The sequence below is a fragment of the Notamacropus eugenii genome, chromosome 2, assembly GCF_028372415.1.
Source record: "Notamacropus eugenii isolate mMacEug1 chromosome 2, mMacEug1.pri_v2, whole genome shotgun sequence".
Classification (NCBI taxonomy): domain Eukaryota; kingdom Metazoa; phylum Chordata; class Mammalia; order Diprotodontia; family Macropodidae; genus Notamacropus; species Notamacropus eugenii.
Window position 1 is genome coordinate 423025581 of NC_092873.1, and position 23805 is coordinate 423049385.

The 23805-nt window shown below is 38.2% G+C and overlaps 1 long non-coding RNA gene across 2 annotated transcripts in view; it reads left to right on the forward strand.

Moving 5' to 3' along the window:
* LOC140529292 (uncharacterized) overlaps positions 1-23337 on the forward strand; it is an 84352-nt gene extending 61015 nt beyond the window's left edge. Inside the window, exon 6 of one of the 2 annotated variants that reach the window (XR_011975484.1) lies at positions 23108-23337. This is a non-coding gene — a long non-coding RNA (uncharacterized lncRNA). Of the gene's footprint in view, positions 1-7628; positions 7828-23107 lie in introns of those variants that run through there. The other variant, XR_011975482.1, reaches the window with a different exon arrangement.
* The last annotated feature ends 468 nt before the right edge of the window (positions 23338-23805 follow it).

Here is a 23805-nt window from a genome sequence, read left to right on the forward strand (position 1 = left end):
ATGAGTCATCCTTCTAAACCGTTGCAACTTCCTTTTGTCTTCTGGTATCATTTATAACAAGAATGTTAATATTGATGTGATTCACTTCCTGAACTCATTGGTCACTGGACAAAGATCTCACAGTTAGGGTACCAACAGCTAAGTTAATGTTTATGAATGGCTTAAAACCTGCGTGACTGTTAGCATCCTTTGTCTTCAGAAACGGAAAGAGGTAACCCAGGACTGGAGGCTGTTAAGTAGAAGTTTACAAAGGTTTTGTATTGTTAAATGTTATTATTTACATAGATGCCAAATGGGAAGAATGTCAGGAACAAACCTTACAGATTTAAATGTCTGTATGCATTTGTACAAAATATGAATAATAAAATTAACTCAAAAATTTAACACAATGAGGCCAATGTGTGACCTCGTTGATGATCATGGTCAAAAAAAAGAAGTTACTTGGTGGCCAACATTCTGGCAATCATCGTCTCCTTACTCAGTTCATCCTCAGATAACAGTCTAAATTATGGCTCTAAACTGGAACCCTCTCCAGTTTGGTAGAAATCACCAGAACTTGAGTTTCACTGGTGTAGTGTTCAAGTACCCCAGTTTGTCTCCATGCCATGATGATACATTGCTTAACACTTTGTTGGAAAAAATAGAATAAGACTTTAACATATTACAACAAGCTCTAGTATATTACAAGGCTTCTTCAGTGGAATCCACATTACAAAAATCATCAGTTTAACTGTCCATGCTGAAAAAGTAAAGTAGAAGAAAAATTCATATTTTCCAGACTGCTACATGGAACTGGACAGGAACAGACCATAAAGTGAGTCCACCAAAAGAAATATATTAGAAAATGCCACAGATGAACACCACAATGACTCCATAATGGAGTCATAGGAAAAGATTGAGCCAGAAAATATTTTGGAAATTGGGCAGTGCTTGCGATGAAACGGTTGCTTGTTCACTGTCACAAAAGCCCATCTCTTTAATTACAATTAAAGTATAGGACAACATTTTCAAGAGATTCAATTTTACAAACTTTTATAAAGTGCCTACTATGTGAAAGGAACAAGGCTAAGTGATGCAGATACAATGACAAAAATGAAGTGGTTCCTGCCCTCAAGAAGCTCACATTCTACTGGGGCAGAGGGATATAATGTGTGCACATATAAGTAAACACAACATAAGACAAGGTAATTTCAAGATGGAAAAAGGGTCAATGACTGGTAGCAAAGAAGACACGCTGGCCCACAATAGAGCCTGCATGATTTCCATGCTTAGTGGGCTCATGGAAGAGGAGATCTCAATGAAAGACACTGAAAAAGAACAGTCTTACAAGTAAGAGGAGAACCAAAAGACAGAAACTCTGTAAAAGCCAAGAGAAGAGTTAATATTCATGAGCAGGAAGTGATCATCAGTATCAAAAGCAGAAAAGTCAAGTAGAGAGAACTGAGAAAAAGTCATTGGGCTTAGCAGTTAAACATCATTGGCAAACTTGGAGAAAACTGTTTCATTTTAGTGGTAGTGTAGAAGACAGATTATAAAGGCTGGAAAAGAAATATGTGAGGAGTAAGAAAAATGGGAGGAAAGTATAGATGATCTTTTCTTGGAGTTTAGTGATGAATGGGGAAAGAAGGGATAGAATAATAGCATGAAAGGGAAACATGGGCAAGTGAAGGGGTTTTTTTAGGCATAGGGCACTCCTGAGTTTGCTTATGGTGTAAAAGAAAGAGCAAATAAAGCCAATACCAATAATAGCAAGAAATTACCAATAGCAGATAAATAAAATGAGGATAGAGAGGAGCTGGAGAGAGACAGACAGACAGAAAGAGGAGGGGAGAGTGAGAGTGAGAGCGAGAGCAAGGGGGGAGAGAGAGAGAGAGAGAGAGAGAGAGAGAGAGAGAGAGAGAGAGAGAGAGAGAGAGAGAGAGAGAGAGAGAGAGAGAGAGAGAGTGAGAGAGAGAGAGAGAGAGAGAGAGAGAGAGAGAGAGAGAAGGGGATATTGGGGAAATAAAGTCCCTAAAGGAAAGAGGAAATTGGAATCAAAAGGACAAGTGAAGAAGGTGAGGTGGCTTTGGCAAAAAGGGAAGACTTTCCCAATGCCTCTTAATTCTAGTGTCTTCCCTCTGTTGTTCATCTCCATTTTATCTTGCATATAGCTTGTACAGTTGTTTACATGTTGTCTTCCTCATTTTGATTGTGAACTCCTTGAAAGCAAAGACAGTTTTTTGCCATTCTTTGTGTCCCAGGTGCTTAGCATATACTGGTTTAATAAATGTTTATTGACAGACTGACAAAAGAGGAAAGAACTGGTTGTGCTAAAACGAAGGTGGTTGGGGGTCTGAGGTCTGAAATTGCATAGAAAGACAGATTGCCTCTATTTTCTCAATAGGAGAAACCCTATCCTGAGAGGGAAGGAGAAGGTTTGAGTAAAGAGGAAGGTTTGGAATAAACACCATGGAGAATGTGATAAAGAACATCAGGAAAAAGTAGAAAGGTTGCAATGTAGCAATATGTGCTAGTTGCAATTAGTTAATACATATTTAATGAACCCAGTTGTATGGCCAGTTACAGGTGTGATCATTAACAAGAATGGAGATGATAGGTAGGGAAAGCAACCATCATCAACCAGTGATGCTGTAGAGTTACAAAACATGAAACACACTGAGTTTAGAAGAAGTAAAATTACAAATACCTGTAGAAGTCAATGGAAACATTTATAGGGGTGATATTGGGGATCAGTACATTATTAACTTCTTGCAGCAAGATGTTAGTAGGTAAAAGATACAACAAGAACATATGCATACGACAGCAAAAGGAAGAAGACCTGTCTTGCCACACAGATAGTCTAAGTGGATCATTAATACTCCTAAGACATTAAAACAACCCGAAGAGGAGGTTAGCAAGTTGGGAAGAAATTCTTTAGAAGATTCAGGAGAAACATATAGCTAAAAATTACATAGATGTAGTCTTTGTTGGAGGCATAATCTTTACCATTACAGTAGCAGCATTACATTTAGTAGCAGCATTACATTTAGTCTCTGCTGAGCATTGCAACCTGTTGGTCTTGCATGGCAATGAACTATTGGTCCTATAATCTCTGTTGGTCACTGCCAGACATAGCCCCATTGGGCACAATATTGTGAGCTCTTCTCTGCTTCCAGCTGTTAGCTTCCTCTAACATGTCCAGCTGAATTACTCCCTCTTCTTCCTCCTTTCCTGTTATTCTTTAAGCTTTAAGTCCAGAAGCCTTTCTTCTACATCCCTTTTAGAAAAGGCAGAAGCTGTAAAACACTTGATCATTGAATTAGGGACAAGTTCTTTCTGGCTTTATTTCCCAAAAGGAAGTCTATCTATTTCTCCATCCCATAGCTGGAAAAGGAGATGCCTTGTTCAAGATGCCAAGCTCTATAGGATACAGAACAGAATTGCCCTGCCTAACAAGTAACCTTAATTCTAAATTTATATTCTAAGAAACTACTTCCTGATCATCAAGAGCCACATCTCTCAGATATCCAACTTGAACTTGGGGTCAGAAAGTTCATTTAACTCTGTGCTTACTTTCAAATTGCTCATCTCTTCCCAGCCTGCATTCACTCATAAACTATTCTTCCAGAAAACTGCAGCAGGTTCTTGGGGCTTCAGCCTTTGCCCTAAACCTCCATTTTGTTTCTTAACTGCATAACTGTTTTACTCTCTCATGTAAATGAAAGGCATTGGAACAAAACTAAGCCCAGGAAGCAAGGCTATTGTCTTTTCCCTACCTAGTTATGTTTTTCACCTTCCCTCTGGATATATATCCAGTAAGTTGTGACATATGAAAAGTATAAGAGACATAACTTCTCGGTAATTAACAATTATTTTATTAATTATGGCCAGTGAATAATTAATAAAAGTACTGGTCATTTGGTCATCTCTCATGAACCAAAGATCCCTCATGGAATCCCCTCAACTCTTACATGCCCTTGAAAAATTGGGTATTCCTGAGGGTGGAAATCAGCTCTGATTGGTTAACAAGTAATGAAAAAATACATACTATAATGAGGAGTGGGCTTGTTCTAATGATGGTCCTGGGATGTGACTGATGACTCAGTCTTAGACAGAGACTCATCTATACCCATACCACCCCATCTAGGGTGATCGAGGCAAAAGTGGGAATCCACTTCCACTCAGAACTGTCTGACTAAACCACATGGGTCTAAAATTCACCAGTTTACCCAGAGTACATTTTTTTTTTATCTTTTGATCAGATCTAAGTTTTCCCTTTTGGGAAGGCTATCTGAATAGCCTACAGGGATTTATTTCTGAATGAGGAAATAGAAGGAGGAAAAACTTAGTACTAATTCAAAAATTGGTTATTTATATGAGAGAAATAAACATTTCTCTCAATGCTTTTCTAGGTTTTAAGTTGATCTTGCGCAAGCATAAGACTTTACATTTCTTCCTATTCAATTTCATGATTTTAGATTAGACATTTTGAATTAACCTGTCAAGATGTTTTGGGTCCCTTATTGTATCACTTAACACATCAACTTTGCCTCCAAATTTTGCACCATGTACAAATTTTGTAAGTATGTCAATTATATTTTTACCTAAATAACTGGAGCAAAAGAGGGGGTATAAACTACATAGGACATAGATCCCTAGTAAACTCCTTCCAAGTTAACATCAAACTGAATAAGGAAATTGACAAGTGCTGTGCTAATATCTATGATAAACTTCATTCTATAGCATTTTCCTACTCTGAAAGTCAAGTAACTTTGTTAGGAAAGGAAACAATGATGATAAGGTCTAGTGAAATCTATTCTTGGGGGAGAAGCCAAGATGGCGGAGTAGAAAGATACACATACACTAGCTCCAAACCCACAGCCCATAAATTACCTGTAAAGAAGAACTCCCAACAAATTCTGGAGCAGCAGAAGCCACAGAACAACAGAGTGGAGGAGATTTCTGTTCCAGAGAGCCCTGAAAAGCTGACCCAAAGGGTCCATCTCCCACCAGACCCAGAGCAGAGCCCAACCCTGCCTTGGCCACATGGCACTGAGAGGAGCAGCTCCGAGCAGGCTTCAGGGACAGAATCTCCAGCAGCTGCGCAGGTCCCTCCACCCACAGGTGACAAAGGTCAGTGAGAGAGTCTTTTTGGGTGGCTGAGAGGGGAGTGGGGTGTCCCCATAACTCAGGCCCCCTCGGGAGGCAGCAGAAGAGGCAGCAGCAGACAAGGGTTCCCCAAGCAGGCAGGAGCTCAGATCCATTGTTGAAGGTCTCAGCATAAACCCCCTGAGGGAACTGAGTCCCCTGAGGCAACCCTGCCCCAACCAAGCACCTGAACTTAATCTCACACTGAATAGCAGCCCCACCCCGCTGAAAGCCCTGAGTCTGGGAAGCAGCATTTGAATCTCAGACCCCAAGCATTAGCTGGGTGGATCTGGAGGCCAGGGGGTGTGAAGAGGAAGCTCAGAAGTCAAGTCACTGGCTGGGAAAATGCCCAGAAAAGGGAAAAAAAATAAGACCATAGAAGGTTACTTTCTTGGTGAACAGATATTTCCTCCCTTCCTTTCTGATAAGGAAGAAAAATGCTTACCATCAGGGAAAGACGTAGAAATCAAGGCTTCTGTATCCCAAACATCCAAAAGAAATATTCCATGGGCTCAGGCCATGGAAGAGATCAAAAAGGATTCTGAAAATCAAGTTAAAGAAGTGGAGGAAAAACTGGGAAGAAAAATGAGATAGATGCAAGAAAAGCATGACAAGCAGGTCAACACCTTGCTAAAGGAGACCCAAAAAATGCTGAAGAAAATAACACCTTGAAAAATAGGCTAACTCAATTGGCAAAAGAGGTTCAAAAAGCCAATGAGGAGAAGAATGCTTTCAAAAGCAGAATTAGCCAAATGGAAAAGGAGGTTCAAAAGCTCACTGAAGAAAATAGTTCTTTCAAAATTAGAATGGAACACATGGAGGCTAATGACTTTATGAGAAACCAAGAAATCACAAAACAAAACCAAAAGAATGAAAAGATGGAAGATCATGTGAAATATCTCATGGGAAAAACAACTGACCTGGAAAATAGATTCAGGAGAGACAGTTTAAAAATTATGGGACTACATGAAAGCCATGATCAAAAAAAAGAGCCTAGACATCATCTTTCATGAAATTATCAAGGAAAACTGCCCTGAGATTCTAGAACCAGAGGGCAAAATAAGTATTCAAGGAATCCACCAATCACCCCCTGAAAGAGATCCAAAAAGAGAAACTCCTAGGAACATTGTGGCCAAATTCCAGAGTTCCCTGGTCAAGGAGAAAATATTGCAAGCAGCTAGAAAGAAACAATTCAAGTATTGTGGAAATACAATCAGGATAACACAAGATCTAGCAGCTTCTACATTAAGGGATCGAAGGGCATGGAATAGGATACTCCAGAAGTTAAAGGAACTAGGACTAAAACCAAGAATCACCTACCCAGCAAAACTGAGTATAATACTTCAGAGGAAAAAATGGTCTTTCAATGAAATCGAGGACTTTCAAGCATTCTTGACAAAAAGACCAGAGCTGAGAAGAAAATTTGACTTTCAAACACAAGAATGAAGAGAAGCATGAAAACAGCAAAGAGAAGTCATAAGGGACTTACTAAAGTTGAACTGTTTACATTCCTACACGGAAAGACAATATTTGTAACTCTTGAAACTTTTTGGTATCTGGGTAGTGGGTGGGATTACACACACACACACACACACACAGGGAGAGAGAGAGAGAGAGAGAGAGAGAGAGAGAGAGAGAGAGAGAGAGAGAGAGCACAGAGTCAATTGAATAGGATGGGATCATATCTTTAAAAAATGAAATTAAGGGGTGAGAGAGAAATATATTGGGAGGAGAAAGGGAGAAATGGAATGGGGCAAATTATCTCTCATAAAAGAGGCAAGCATAAGACTTTTTAGTGGAGGGAAAAAGGGGGGAGGTGAGAGAAAAACATGAAGTTTACTCTCATCACATTCAACTAAAGGAAGGAATAAAATGCACACTCATTTTGGTATGAAAACCTATCTTACAATACAGGAAAATGGGGGAGAAGGGGTTAAGCAGGGTGGGGGGGATGATGAAAGGGAGGGCAATGGGAGGAGGGAGCAATTTGAAGTCAACTCTCTTGGGGAGGGATAGGGTCAAAAGAGAGAATAGAAGAAATGGGGGGCAGGATAGGATGGAGGGAAATATAGTTAGTCTTACAGAACACGACTATTAAGGAAGTCACTTGCAAAACTACACAGATATGGCCTATATTGAATTGCTTGCCTTCCAAAGGGAATGGGTGGGGAGGGAGGGATGAAGAGAAGTTGGAACTCAAAGTTTTAGGAACAACTGTTGAGTATTGTTCTTGCATACAACTAGGAAATAAGAAATACCGGCAATGGGCTATAGAAAGTTAACTGGCCCTACAGGACAAAAGAGAAGATGGGGACAAGGGAAGGGAGGGATGTTAGAAGAGAGGGCAGATTGGTGATAGGGGCAATTAAAATGCTCGGTGTTTTGGGGTGGGGGGAAGGGACAAATGGGGAGAAAATTTGGAACCCAAAAATTTGTGAAAATGAATGTTAAAAGTTAAATAAATTAACTAATTAAAAAAAATAATTCTTGGTTGGACATAGAGGAAAAAGAGAGAGAGGAAGAAGAAGAGGAATAAGAGAAGGAAGAGGAAGAAAAAGAAGGAAGAGAAGGAGGAGAAGTAGCCTGCAATCCATGATTAAAAATGACTCTGGCTGGACATACCTTATTCAAAAGAAATAAAATGGATTAAAGGGGTTAGTTAAGAGTGGATGGAGTAGCGTTTCATATTTAGCAGGTATATACTCAGCTCCAAGAGTCTCTTCACCCTGAAATATCCATTTTTCCCTTCTCACTTTGGAACATTCTTCCATGATGTCAACCCTTTCTTACATTGGAAAGTTCCTCCCAGGGCTTCTATTTTGGGGAGAAACAGACCAGTCAACTGTTATTCTCTACCTAGATCTGCTTCTGACTTTCCAGACTTTTCATGCCCCTACATGGGTACTTTCCTCAACCCCAGTTTTCAGGGTGTTGCCTTCCTCCATATGGATATTATGTCCTGGACAACAGGGATTGTCTTTCTTTGTTTGTATTTGTATCCCCAGTGCCTTGCACAATGCTTGGCATAGAGTAAGTGCTAAATAAATTCTTGTTACCTTGAGAAAAAAGAAGAAATCTATTCTTAATGAAGCTACCCTGGCATTTTGTGATCTTAACTGTCTCCTTATAATATGTGCTAGAATTTTTACATGAGTGAAGTTTATTGGTTTATAGGGCCTCCCTTCTCTTTCCTTTTTTGCAAAAAAGAAAAATTAATCATTCTCCAAAGCTGTTCTTTTCTTGTTTTCTACAATATTTGAAAGATAACATACAGTAGATTGGTGATCACTCCTGCCAGTTTTTTCAGTACCTTAGGATGTAATTTGTCTGAGCCTGATGACTTGAACTTATCCAGAGCAGCTGTTTCCTCTTGTACAATCTCATCTTCCTACCTATCTTCTTCTTATTAGCCATTTTTTTATTCATCTTTTCTAGTCCAACAAAAGACAGTCTAATGTAATTGAAAGGAAACTGCATTTGGAGTCAAAGAACTTGGATTCAAATCCCCCTTCTCTAAGGACCTGACTGTAACCAGACTATATGAAGGACTAGAATGTGATTCCAGGAACCACAGTCTCTGAAACTCAATCCCTATCTCTTTTCAAGTGTGCTCACTTAGTTCACATTCTTCCCCTTTCACACCAGCGAGAGAGGAGTTTTCCCTTACAAGACAGAATAAACTGCCTGGGTCTCTCTCATAGCCTTGCCCAAGTAACTAGAGAGAGAAAAAACATGAAGCCTTCCACAGCTAAGTAACATTTCCAAACTGTAAAGTATCATATTAATGTTATAATTATCCTTAGAATTATTTTCAGGTTAACTGATTTTTTAAATCACCTGTATCTAAAGCTTTTTCTGTCATTAACTGACCCTCGATATTTTGTAGGTAGAATCCATGAACACGTTTATTTTAAATCCCCCCTAGTGAATGCCTTCTTTGAGCATGCTCTCAGACCAGGGCACAGCTACTACATGAAGTTCTGACAATATAATCACTATAAGAATAACAAAGGTCCAGAAGTTGAAGGAATCCATTATTCTCCCAGAAGAAGGCCAGCTACATCTCCCCCTAAAAGCTGTAGGAGTCTTTCTGTGCTACCTGCTAAAGTTGCCATTCCCATTTTCCCTCACTATTAACCACCAGTTACCCCAATTCTATTTAACCAATGAACATTAGTTATCCTTTGTGAAGGGGCATTTACTTGGAAGATTTAGCAAGAACAGACCCACAAATAATTCTCCCCAATACCTTGGAAGGAGTATACTCTTCCCTATGCCTTTCAGCCCTGGGGACAGTAGATTCATACTTAATTCAGTGTCTATAGAGTATTGTCCCCACCAAATTCAATTACAGATGTAGGATAGCTGCTAGAGAAATCCTCAACTCAGTTGCTGCTGCTCTGGGTCCCTCAGGTTGTTCCTTAAGGCCTTAACTGCTGGACTGGCAAGGGAAAGCTCAGCATAAACTCTACCTTCTTAACTTCTAATGGCTTACCATTTCTATGTTCACATGGTTGTCCCTCTCTCCCATGCTGCTCAAACAAGAAAGAATAAATACAAAGTGATAAAATTCACAGGATATGTGCCAGGTTCTGATAAGAAGGGTTCAAGGCCTTTATCCATCCAGTCTTAGAGCAGTTATCTCTTCCCAGGGGGAAAAAAAACAAGAGCAAGAGGGAGGAGAACCTGGAGCCTCAAGGCCACACATGGCCTTCTAGGCCCTTGGGTGTGGTCTTTTGATTGAGTCCAAGTTTTACAGAACAAATCCTTTTATTAAGGGGATTTGTTCTGTGAAGTTGGGATCCAGTCAAAGGGTTGCACTTGAGGACCTAGAGGGGCCACATGTGACCTCAAGGCAGAGGATTTCCCCACCCCTGAGCAAGAACCTCACTTTAGCTGATTAGTGCCTTTGAAGAACCACCATTTACATTCCACAGCTAATTGCAAAGGTTCATCTTCACCACATAAGATAATAGACCAGAACCAGTTACAAAATGTCTATGAATGTTTCAGGGTCTACATGGGCATTAGATCTGCCAAACAGGCTAAGCATTCAAATGAGGACTGGACTTCTCAGCCACGCATGCACACACCGGCTACAGATCATAGGCAATAACAGAAGATTATCATGACCTGGAAGGGAAGTATGAAGGAGAGGAGAATCAGGGTACCAAAGAATTATTCCCCTGTTCAGTTCACTTATAGCAGAAACTTATAGGCTATTTGGCTGATTTATATGATTTTGTGTTTCTTTATGAGTTTCTATGTATAAATTTTCTGTGAGGTGAAATACAGTACGTCCTATACACGATATGCATTTCCTGCCTTGAGTGCTTTCATGGTAACTAGAAACCACATTTGACATTATTTAGACATGGACAGTGCCATACTATGAGCATCTAGACTTTCCCAGAAGAATTTCCAGGTAGGGATAAAACTGACCTTCTTGGGTGCAGCTCCCAGAATTTGACCTGGTCTGTATGAGTTGAGAGTCTTCATAGGGTCATGGTTATATATAGACAATTGTGGATTTTTCTGTCAGCAGTAAGTAGCCCCATTCCGTTTCCAAATTAGAGATTTAACTCTGAGCACCCTTCCTGAGCTCTGAGGAAATTAGAAGTATCTCTTCCTCCCAAAGAAGCTGATGGTCTTGGATGAGCAGCTTTATATAGTCTCTTTTTCTCTCAACGAAGGAAACTAAACCCTGTATCTCAATCCCCTTATATAATAAATGGAGATCTAAAAACTATTCTGACCCAGAGTTTCTTCATCTTTCTAAATTTTTGCTTCACCTCCACTAGGGGCTGTTTTGTTTCTGTATCTGTATCCTCAGTGCCTAGCACAATGCTTAAGTACTTAATAAATTATCTTTGAGCTGAATGTAATTAGGGTAGCATGGCAAAATGAAAAGAGTACTGGCTTAGAATTCAGAAGACCTACCTAGGTTCAAATCCCTCTTTTGATGCTTCAGGCAAGTCAGTTACTGAGCTTTAGTATTCTAATCTTTAAATAAAAGAGTTGGGCTAGTCAAGAAATATTTATTAGGCACATATGTGTTTATAATCAATTACGGGCCAAGCATGGAAAGGTAGGGAGAGGGGAGGAGAAAAACAAAGAAAAATAAAGATGGTTTCTGTTCATGACAAGTTCACAATTTAGTGGAAAGATAACATGCAAACAAACTTTGTGCAAACAAGCTTATATGCAAGATAAATAGAAAATAATCAATGGAAAAGGCACTAGAATCAAAAGGAATTAGAAAAAGTTTCCTCTAGAAATTGAGATTTTAAACTGGGATTTTTAAAAAGCTGGGGAAGTCAGAAAGTAGTGATGAGAGTGATTAGGTGGTCTGTTAAGGTCCATCTGAAACTTGGCATTTAGAAATTCAGGGGAGGAGAATGCTATAGGGAATGTTTTTAAATCTATGTTTGATGTAAGAAAAATAACAAGGAAATCTAGGTCAGGGGTTCTTAACCTGGAGCCCACAGATTTTAGGAACTTTGAGAACTTGAATAAGAAAAAAATCCTACTTATATTCACTAAATTCTTATTTAAATTTGGCATTTCCTTCAATTATTTATAAACATCATTACAAGGAGTCCATGGGTTTTACCAGACTACCAAAGGAGACCATGATACAAAAAATGGTTAAGAATGCCTGTACTGGGTCCACTGTAAGGGACAGAGAATGTAATGTTAGCAGTCAACAGAGAGAAATCAAAATTTTTCAACTCCTATTATACTTTCATCTTCTCCTTTAAAGAAAAAGATCTTCACAACAGAAAGAAGAATATCCTTAGCAAGGAATGCAACTTGAGATAGTCAGAGGCAGCTGGTGGCTCAGTTAATAGAAATCAGGTCTAGAATCAGGAAGACCTGACTTCACATCCAGCCTCAGATACTTACTAGCAACTCCAGGCAAGTCCCTTAACCCCAACCAAAATTGGGGTGACAATGTGCCTACTTGCCAGGGTTGTTGCGAGTTTAAAATGAAATAATACTTATAAAGTACTTTGCAAGACTTAAATCATTCTATAATTACTAATTAAGACAGTATCTAATTTCTTTAAATGAATTATCTCCTGGCATAGACCAGTTAGATCTCTGAAGAACCTTCAAGTTGTGATCCCAGCATCACTGATTACATCAGGCAGTGAGGAAAAATGAAAGAAGTGACAGAAGATTAGATCAATAAACAAGTATTTATTAAGTTTCTATTATATGCCAGCCATTATGCCCAGCATTGCAACTATATGTACTAAGAATGAAGGATCCCTGCTCTCAGTGAGTTTATATTCTAATTGGAATGACAGCATCAAAGTTGTCCTAGTAAGGAAAGACAACAAAATACATATAAAAAATATATATGGAATAAAGATAAGGTTAATACATATGTGTATACATATGTACATATATCCACAAATGTGAGTACACATATACATATGTGTATGTGTGTATATATGTGTATATATACACACATATGTGTATATTTTTTAATTATACTTGTTCAATACATGGGAGGTTACAAGCATTGAGAGTATCAGGAAAAGTTTCATGCAGAAGATGGTATCTAAACTATATCTTTAAAAGAAGAGAATGACTCTGTGAGACAATTCTAAGGAAATTTAAATTAAATTTAAGACATTTATTTCAGACATGTGGGACAGCCAGTACAAAGGCTAGAAGTTAGGAGACGAAATGTTGAAAGTTGGGAAAAGGAAAGGAGAGCATGGCTGGATCACAAAGTGTGAAAAGGGAATGAGCATTTATGTAGTGCCTACTGTGTGCCAGACACTATGCTAAGCAATTTACCAATATTTAGGAAGGGAACTAAAGTACGAGGTAGATGGAAAGGTAGGTTATGGCCAGGTTGCATGGAATTTTAAAAGCTAAACAGAATAGTTTCTATTTTATTCTAAAGGTGATAAGAAACCACTGGAATTGGTTGAGTAGGATCATCACTCAATCTGCGCTCAAGACAGTGATGTACAGAATGCACTGGAGCAAATGAGAGACGTGAGTCATATCGAACAAATAAGATGTTGTTGCAATAATCTAGGTGAGAGATGATAAGACCTGAACTGAACTAGACTCTCAATGAGCAGTAAGAAGGACTCAGGTGCAAAGTTGTAAAGGCAGAAACATTGAGATTTGGAAACTAATTAAATATTTGGCAGGGGAGAAAGATGAGTCAAGGAAAATGCTGAGGTTATAAACCTGTAACAGTGGTGACTTCAACAGAAATAAAAAAGTTTGGGAAAGGAGAGGATTTGGGGAAAAGATAATGAGTTCAGTTTTTTGACATGCTGAGTTTACGATGTCTCGGCTTGGAATATCCAGTAGGCAATTAGAGATACAAAAAGGCAGAAACTCAGGATAGACAGTCAGACTGGATATTGAAATGCATGAGTCATCTGCAGAGAGATGATAGTTAAACTCATGGAAGCTGAGATGTAACATTGTTGTTGTTGTTTCTGTGTTTGTCCTTTATTGCCAAAGAAGATCATGACATCAGAGAAATGATGACATGATTTGTGGTTGACTTTAATTTGAGTGAGGGAGGGCTGTGCAAGGTCGCCAACCTCACCTTCTCCTCCTGAGCCATCTGGGTCCAGTGAACAGGAAAGGGAGACTAGGATAGAACTTTAGGGAATACCCACAGATAGAGGGTATGATATGGATGAGTCAGGAAAAAAGACTGAGGAGGAGCAATCAAACAGATTATAGGCGAACCAGGAGAGAAGAGTTAAAATGAAAACCTAGAGAAGAGAAAATAAGTATCCAAGGACAGAGTTAGTCAACAGGGTCAAATGTAGCACATGAGTTGAAAAGGATTAAAACTGGGGGGGGGAACCATCGGATTTGATATACATTTTTAAAATCCTCTTTATTATACTGAATGATGAACCTAAATTTCTTAACACAATTAAGCAAAAAAGCAAAAACTCAGAAAAAAAAAGTGAGCAATCATAATCCGTTGTTTTCCAATATGTTGCAATATGTTTTTCTTTGTGTATATTTTCATTTTCCAGTTATAGGCGGACAAAAGGAACAGAGATGGGGGAGGGTTTGTCCCAATTAAGTTCCTAGCTTCTTCTAAGTTAAGGATGAAATGCTTAGTACCCAAAAGCTTATCTACATTTAAATTAAGTTATGAATCTACTTAATTAGAGAACTACCAAGTCTGTGTGAATCAATGAACTTTGTATGAAATAATTATAGTGACTTTCTAGGGGGTGACCAAGATAATTTTCTTTGATTAGAATTTTATCCTAAAAGACATTACTCCATTTTTATACTATCCCTCAACAATACCATTAACACTAAAAGTTACAAGACTTAATCATTTTTTAATATGAGGTAGGGAGGGAGGGAATCTCTGGGAAAATAATGGTGTAATTGGTATTAGAGAGGTGGATTTTTTGTGATGGTGAATAATGAGCAGTGAGTGAAAACATACACAATTTCCAAAATGTTTTGTAGCCCAATATTTAACAGTTGAATGACCCAGAAAAAGTCATTTAACCTCAGCTTTCATATTTCTAAAATGAAGGAGTGGGACTCAGTGATTTCTAATATGCTTTCTAGCTCTAAATCTATCATCCTGTAATCTTATAAAAAAAATTTGGCCTTTGACCTTAGCTGTGTCAGGTAAGAAGATATCCAGCTGTAATTCATTTGACTGAAATGGAAATGAATGTTCACAAAATCAGAGCCTTAAGCAATAATCCCAGAACCAGGGTTAAATTCACTCGGGACAGGCAAACCCTCAGTATCAACAGAGGATGTTACAACAATGGGAAAAGTCTCACCAGCAGAGGGAGCAGACTGTTCCCAAAAGAGCCTGACCTTCACTTTACAAGGTATGGGGATGAAGACAACAGGAATGAGAGCGGAGTCTGGGTGAGTGATTATGAAAGTGATGGCCAACAGACCACTGCATCATATGTAGGCATGAGCCAAAGAGGAGCCAATATAAAAGGGCAGGGTTGTAGATGCTGAGAAGAAAACGTAAATCACACCCTTATGTCTTCATCCTGGTGTGAAATCCCAATTACCCTATGCTAATTATAGCTCTAATTAACATTGATAGATACCTGAGGGCAGCCGGTAAATTCTGTTTTTCTACTATATACTTACTTGCATACATACATATTCTGCTAAAATCTTACTATATATTATATATAAAATATATGTGTGTATACATATGCATATACACACATCTGTAAGCAAAATTGATGAGCCATGACCACGGAGAAAGTGTTTCAGTAAAGTCCTTCTTGTATCTAGGGATTTGTTCAATTACATTTGGGATTTTTTTAATTAATGAAAATGTATTTTCTTTTCTCACCCCAATCATACTACTGGGGGGGAAAAAAAGAAAGAAAAAGGAAATCCTTATAGGAAATATGCATATCAAACAAAATACATTCCTCCACTCACCATGTCCAAAAAATACATATGTTTCTTCATACTGAGCCAATCACTTCACTGTCAGGAAGTGTGTAGTATTCCTTATCAGGGTTCCTCTGGAATCATGGCTGGTCGTTCAATTAACCAGAGTTCTTATGGATTTCAAATTTGTTTTTATATAATTTGTTATTACATAAATTATTCTCTTGGTTCTGCTCTCTTAGCTCTGCATCATTTCATATATATTTTCCATTATTTCAGATAGTCCAATACTATTCCATTTCATTTATATACATAGTTTGGTCAACCATTCCCCAATTAATGGGCATTCCCTTAGTTTCCAGTTCTTTGCTACTACAAAAAAAGGCACTAGAAGTATTTTTTTACATAGGGATCCTTTTCCTCTTTCTTTGATCTCTTTGAAGTGTAAGTCTATTGTTAGATCAAAGGGAATGATCAATTTAGTAACCTTTCGCTTATGGTTCCAAACTACTCTCCAGAATGGTTGTATCCATTTATACCTCCACCAACAGTGAATAAGTATGCCTCTTTTCTGGCAACTCCTAAAACATTTGTCATTTTCCTTTTTTTCTTTGTAGTGTTTGTAGCAATCATTTCCCTTTAACAGGATCCCTAATAAATCTTTTTTATACCAGATTCTGTATTGTCACATTGCTATTTATTCTATCTAAGTAATTATAATCGTTTCTATTTATATAGCCCTTTAAAGTATACAAAATGCTTTCCTCACGACCAATCCAATTCATGTACAATTCAAGACATCGCTTATGATGTCATTGTTTGAAAAATGAAAGACAACAATATAATTTGACCAGGAATCAAAGTCAAGCTCATAAGCCTATAGTTTAATAACATGATCCTCCCTCCATTTTTGGAAATCAGAACATCAAACACTTCACGTCCTGTGGCAACTCACACATTGTCCACCAGTTTTCTAACATGGCTGTTGGTGATTGAGTAATAACATCTAGTAGCAGTAACAGTCACAGTCATGAGAGCAGCTCATTTTCATTATCATCAGTGTTGTTGGCATCATTGTCCTCATTGCATTCAGCACATAGTCATCTTTGTAAGTAGTAATAATAGTAACTGTTTACATTTATACAGTTTTATTTAGGTTTATAAAGTGCTTTTCTCAAAGGAAACTGTGGGGCAGAGAGTTCAGGGAGTCTTAGCCCTATTTTATAGATAAATAATTTGAGTGACTTACCTATTATCAAACAGTTAATAACTGTCACAGCTACAATCCACATTCATTCTCTCCAGATCCCAGGGATTGAATTCATTTGGGACCAGAGCCTTGACCAAGATCATTAGGTGTTTTATTATGATCTCAAATTCAGGTATGGGGTATAGTGGGGAAAACACTGATTCTAAAGCCAGGAGACCCAGTTTCAAATCCTATCTTTGGCATTTACTACCTGTGTGACCTTGGGCAAGTTATTTAATCTTGGTGGACCTCAGTTTCCTAATCTATAAAATAGATGTATTCTGAGGTCTCTTTTGGATCTAAATCTGTATGAAACAATGAGTTATAATTTTTTGCCACTTAGGTGGATAGAGCTAGACCTGGAGTCAGGAATAACTGGGTTCACATCCTATCTCAGACATTCACTAGCTATGTGATCCTGCACAAGCCCCTTTGCCTCAATTTATTCGTCTGTAATAGACTTAGACTAGATGGCTTCTGTAATATGTCTTCTACCTCTGAATCAATGAATATATAATCTATGGTCCTTATTTATCTTGGATTAATGGCTAACTTCTCATTAGCCATTTTTATACTCTTTTTCCCAGGATAAATATCATTCTCAATATAGAAAAGAGAAAATGAGTTGTTCTGTTTTCTGTCCTTCATCAACTCTCATTGTCTCATCCACTCTGAGAAGCAGTTCTATCCATTCTTTGATCTTCCTTTTGACCCCAACATAGCCAAAAATAGCCCCCCTTTTTCTTTAATATTTCTTATGAGCAGGGGCAGAGTCAAGATGGCAGAGTGAAAGCAGGGACTTGCTACAGCTCTCCCTCCAAACCCAGCCAAATACTTGTAAAAAATTACTCTAAACAAATTCTGGAACTGTAGAACCCACAGAATAATGGAGTGAAGTAAATCTTCAGCCCAAGACTGCCTGGAAGGTCAACAGGAAGTGTCTTATTGCTCTGCACTGGGAGCAGAGCACAGTCCAGTGTGGGCCATGGGATGGACCTGAGCAGGCCTGGGGGGGGGGGGGGGCAGGAAGGGATGAACCACTGGCACCTGTGGTGGTTTCCAGACTTCACAACCCCAAAACACCTTGAACAAATTGGAAGATCAATGGAAAACACCTGTTGGACCTGTATGAGACAGTAGACTGGTCCAAGGACAGCCCCAGGACTGCAGAGGGAGTAGAGGAGCTCACAGAAGCTGTAGCCAGAGCAGAGAGAGTGGCTGTTTCTGGAGTTCTAGGCCCACAGATTATGGGAGGAATCGAGAAACTGACAGTACACCCCTGCATTCCCACTGGAAGTTGAGAATACCTTGGGAAAGATATCAAAAGTCAAGTAAATGGCTGGAGAAATGAGCAAAAACTGGAAAAATAATCAGACTATAAAATCTTACTTTGGTGACAAGACCAAAATATACAAACAGAAGAAGACAACAAAGTCAAAACTCCTACATCCAAAACCTCCAAGAAAAATATGAATTGGTCTCAGGCCATAGAAGAGCTCAAAAAGGATTTTGAAAATAAAGTAAGAGAAGTAGAGCAAAAAATGGGAAGAAAAATGATTGTGATACAAGAAAATCAAGAAAAACAGGTCAATTGCTTGCTAAAGGGGACCCCAAAAAATGCTGAAAATAGCTTTAAAAATAGACTAACCCAAATGACAAAAGAGATCCAAAAAGCCAATGAGGAGAAGAATGCCCTAAAAAGCAGAATTGGCCAGATTGAAAAGGAGATCCAAAAGCTCACTGAAGAAAATAATTCCTTGAAGATTAGAATGGAGAAGATGAAAGCTAATGACTTTATGAAAAATCAAGAAATTATAAAACAAAACCAAAGGCATGAAAAAATAGCAGACAATGTAAAATATTTCATTGGAAAAACCACTGACCTGGAAAATAGTCTCTCCAAGATAGGCAATTTAAAAATTATTGGACTACCTGTAAGCTATGATCAAAAAAAGAGCCTAGACATCATATTTCAAGAAATTATCAAGGAAAACTGCCCTTTTATTCTAGAATCAGAGTGTAAAATAGATATTGAAAGAACCCAACAATCGCCTCCTGAAAGAGATCCCAAAATGAAAACTCCTAGGAATATTATAGCCAAGTTCCAGAACTCCCAGGTCACAGAGAAAATATTGTGAACAACCTGAAAGAAACAATTCAAGTACTGTGGAAACACAATCAGAATAACATAAGATCTAGCAGCTTCTACATTAAGGGATTGCAAGTCTTAGAATATGATATTCCAGAGGAGCTAGGATTAAAACCAAGAAACACCTACCCAGCAAAACTGAGTACAGTACTTCAGGGGGAAAATTGGTCATTCAATGAAATAGAGGACTTTCAAGCATTCTTGATGAAAAGGTCAGAACTGAATGGAAAATTTGACTTTAAAACATAAGAATCAAGAGAAAAATGAAAAGGTAAACAGGAAGGAGAAATCAAAAGGGACTTACTAAAGTTGAACTGATTACATTCCTACATAGAAAGATAATATTTGTAACTCTTGAGACTTTTCTCAGTATTGGGGTAGTTGGAAGGATTATATACTTATAGACAGAGGGCACAGGGTGAGTTGAATAGGAAAGGATGATACCTAAAAAACATAAAATTAAGGGGTGAGAGAGGAATATATTGGAGGAGAAAGGGAGAAATAGAATGGGGTGTATTATCTCTCCCATAAAAGAGGCAAGATAAAGCTTTTTCAATGGAGGGGAAGAGGGAGGAGGTGAGAGGGAAAGAGTGAACCTTATTCTCATTGGATTTGGTTTAAGGAGGGAATAACATGCACACTCAATTTGGTATGAAAATCTATCTTACACTACAGGAAAGTAGGGATGAAGGAGATAAGCATGGGGTGAGGGGATGATAGAAGGGAGGGCGAATGGGATGAGGGGGTAATTTAAAGTAAACAATAGAATAAATGGGCAGGGTAGGATGGAGGGAAATATAGTTAGTCTTTCACCTCATGACTGTTATGGAAGTGTTTTACATGAGTCCACATGTATAACCCATATCAAATTGTGTGCCTTCTCAGTGGGGTTGGGTAGGAAGGGCGGAAGGGAGAGCAGTTGGAACTCAAAGTTTTAACAATGAATGTTAAAAATTGTTTTTACAGGCAACTCGGAAATAAGACATACAGGCAATGGGGAATAGAAATCTATCTTGCCCTACAAGAAAACAGAAGGGAAAGGCATGAGAGAAGGGAGAGGTATGATAGAAGGGAGGGCAGATTGGGGGAAGAGGTAGTTGGAATGCAAGCCATCTTGGGGTGGGCAGAGGGGAGAGAAGGGGAGAAAATTTAGAATTCAAATCTTGTGGAAGTGAATGTTGAAAACTAAAAATTAATAAATTAATTTTTTAAAAAGAAAAAATACTTCTTTATGACCATAAACTCCTTCTGAACTTTCGCATGCAACATTATTATTTTTTAAATCACACAGGTAGAACATAAGAGAACTAGGATTTGAACCCAGGTGTTCTGAATCTGAGGCCAGTGACCTTTCCATTACACCACAAGATTCCAACACAGTGAATTTTTAGTCCTAATAATATTCATCATAATGGAATTCTTGCTACCATCAAAAACGGTAACATTTTTGCAAAGTTAAAATAAGATAGATTACTTGGCAGTAGTTCCCAGCCCTATTATAAGGAAACAGAAAAGGAGGATGGAGAATAAGAATGCCAGTAATGCAGCATTTAGACTCTAACTTGCAAGCATTCTTTTTTTGACCAGCATTCTGAGTACATGATCTAGTGAATTGTAAAGTCCTTTCTGAAAAGTGTAATTATGGGTATGGAAAGGAGTGCTGTTTTTATGATGCCCAATGATGGAAAAATGGGGTAATTTTCTTCACCTCAAGGAGTCATTAATTGCAGTTCTGGTCAATTTTTCAGACCGCAGTTTCTGAGCCTCATGCTCAAAGGTTTCATAGTTTCTTATCCTCATAGGGTTCGCTGTCATCATTAATCATTGATTAATGATTAAGCTTTGAAAATACTCATCCTTTTAGTATGTCTTTGTTGGTGTCTTTATGTATTCATGAAAGTCAGATTAGAATCTCCCTCTCTCTGTTCTGTGTCTCTCTCTGTGTGTCTCTCTCTGTCTTTCTGTCTCTGTCTCTGTGTCTCTGTCTCTCTCTGTGTCTGTCTCTGTCTGTCTGTCTGTCTGTCTATCTGTCTCTCTCTCTCTCTCTCTCTCTCTCTCTCTCTCTCTCTCTCTCTCTCTCTCTCTCTCTCTCTCATACTAAGGGCTTAGTATGGACTAAAAAAGAGAGTTTGGACTAAAAAAGGTGCTGAACCTATAGGCAAAAGATTGTCTTGCCTCTGCGACTTTAAAGATAGATGACTGTCAGGAAAGTCATTTTGCCTCTCTCATTTAACTTCTTAGTAATCTTACCTAAAATATGGGGTTGTTTTGTAGATTAACTGAGAGCATGCATGTGAAAGCATTTCATAAAGTAATAACTGTAACATGTTTCTATTGGAAAGTGATAAACTGTAATATATTTCTGTTATAACATTAGATTTCAACCAATATCTCACTCTCACTCTGCATAATAGCAGCAGAGATAGGCATCATGGGTAAATGTTTAAATTAGAGTGAATTCTAAAAGGAGAGTTACTCTAATAGAAATGTGACAGCCAGTAATGATGCAAGGAATGGATAGTGACAGAATGCTTGAAACGAGAAAAGGAAAAAGGAAGAACTACTCTTTCCTTATTTTAAAAGTCAGTATTTGTTGGAGGATGGGGGTTAACTTTGAATGGAGAGGCCAGCTCAGCAAGCTGCAATCTAAACCCAAACTATCAGACCCTTAGCCCTGGATATATTCTACCGTTCCTTTCAAAGAAGATGGAAAGTAATGTAAATGTCACCTGAAACCAGTGGACTATAAGCTCCATGAGGCCTGGAACCCTGTCTTACTGAAATTTTATATCTCAACCAGCTCTAAGCACAGAGTTCTGCACACAGTAGGCACTTAATAAATTTTTGTTAATGTTGACTTCAGTAGAACATTTTTTTTAAATGCCGTCTAACTAGCTGAGAACTACGAGCTCAGGCTTTCAAAGTCATCAAAGCTAAATTCTTCAAATGTGTGTATGTAGGTGTATGTATGTGTGTATGTATGGTTGTATGTATATATACATATATGTGTTGTGTATGTGTATATATGTTGTGTACACATATACACACAATGCCATTAAAAGATTCTAATAGGGTTTTGTTGTCATGGTTGTTGTACTAATACTACATAGTTGTTGAAATGTAATTTTCCCAGAATCAAGGTGTTCTCTTCAGTGGATAGGATCTACCCAGTTCTAAAGAATTCCAGAGCTAGAAGGAACCTTAGAAATCATGTATTCTATGTTCATTTTATAACTCTGGTCAAGAAATATGAGAAATATAATGTGGCTTCCCCAAAAGTAGCAAAGCCAAACTTGACCCTAGGTTTTCTGACTCCAAATCCAACGGCTAAAACCACTGTTGGTCAGGTTTCCATATGTGGCTGTAATGTATTGAGTGAGAAGCCTCTTGGTTAATATAGGAATGAACTTGGCATCAGAACTGGTTTCAGTCTAGCAGGTTCTTTTTTGTGGGGAGAAAAAGTCCCTCTTCCAAGTCTCCATAAATACAACTGAACAGAGGGCTTGCTTCAGGTGTAGGTGAGATGTGGCATCTAATGGGAAAATTCCCTTGGCCACTACCATGGCTGCTGTTTTCCATGTGTGGACACCATTTACTCCATGCCAACTGTATTGAAATCCACTTAGAAGTACAGAAACGAATCACAGGGTGAAAAATGACTGGGAAGTCCTGGCATCAGGCACTACATAAAAAAATTGACAAATGGATAATCCAGCACCTTTTTTCTTTAAAAGTATTGATAAAGAGTTTTTCCTTACAAGCCAGAGCTTCATTCGATATTGGACAGAAACACATGGATGGTTCATCCTAGACCCTAGGGAATGTCAGAAGGTTCTTATTAAAATGAACACTGAGTAATAAACTTTAATAGTCTCCAGAGGTACGTAATGCCAAAGAATAATACATAAAAAATGCTGATTTAATAAGAATACTTATAAACTCCTCATAAATCATTTATTACAAACCATAATTTTGAATTACACAAAAGATTTTTAAACTGTGATAAATTATAATCCACACTGAACTGAGCCTCACATTTCCAGCATCAAATAAATAGGTAGATAAATAAATAAATACCCATAATTAGCAGCTGAGGAGGAGAAATCATGCGTAGTGCTAAAAGAATCCTATAACGTCTGTGAAATTTCCAAGCCTGTTGGCTAAAATAAGCTTTTCCCCTCTCACAGCTTTTTTTCCTGGACCTTCCTGCAAGCTGTCAACTCAATATATCATTCAGGATCACATGGCTACCCATCACAGGAAATTGCTGTCTGCCAAAGGTATTTCCAATCTGTAATGATTACTATATCTGTCAAGAAGATAGTTAAAGCAATGCCATAAAGTTAAAAGTCTGCTGCTTACCCATATGCTTAGTTGACTAGGATTTTTTTTTCCTTCCTCACATGCACTTAACAGATGTACTGTATTTGCTAGAATTCCAAATCAGACCAAATGAGGCTTATTCTCTCATATTTGCATGAGCAATAATACCAAGTATGGGAAAGTGGGAGAAGAAAAAGAAGAGGTTGGTTTGTCGGGATTTTTGTTTGCATTTGCAGCTTCCAGCTGTAGATGTCTAAACAGGTATAGCATTTTGGAAGGCAGGATGTTACTAGTTTCTGTAGCAAAGTTAGTTAAACTGAGAATACCAAGGAAAGATCTGGAGGAGGAACAGAGGTCAAGGTTGCAGCTATATTTTTCTTTCTCTCAGAACTGATTCTAATTTTGGCAATTCCCCTGACAAGTGAAATTCAGTGACTCTGAAATGCTGCAGCATGGTGAGCTGTCAAAGCTTCAGATTTTTGTAGTGAACACCTAGCAGGTGAAGGAAGATAGGGAGGGAATTATGACAATGAACTAAAACCACCCTGACTCACAAAATCTC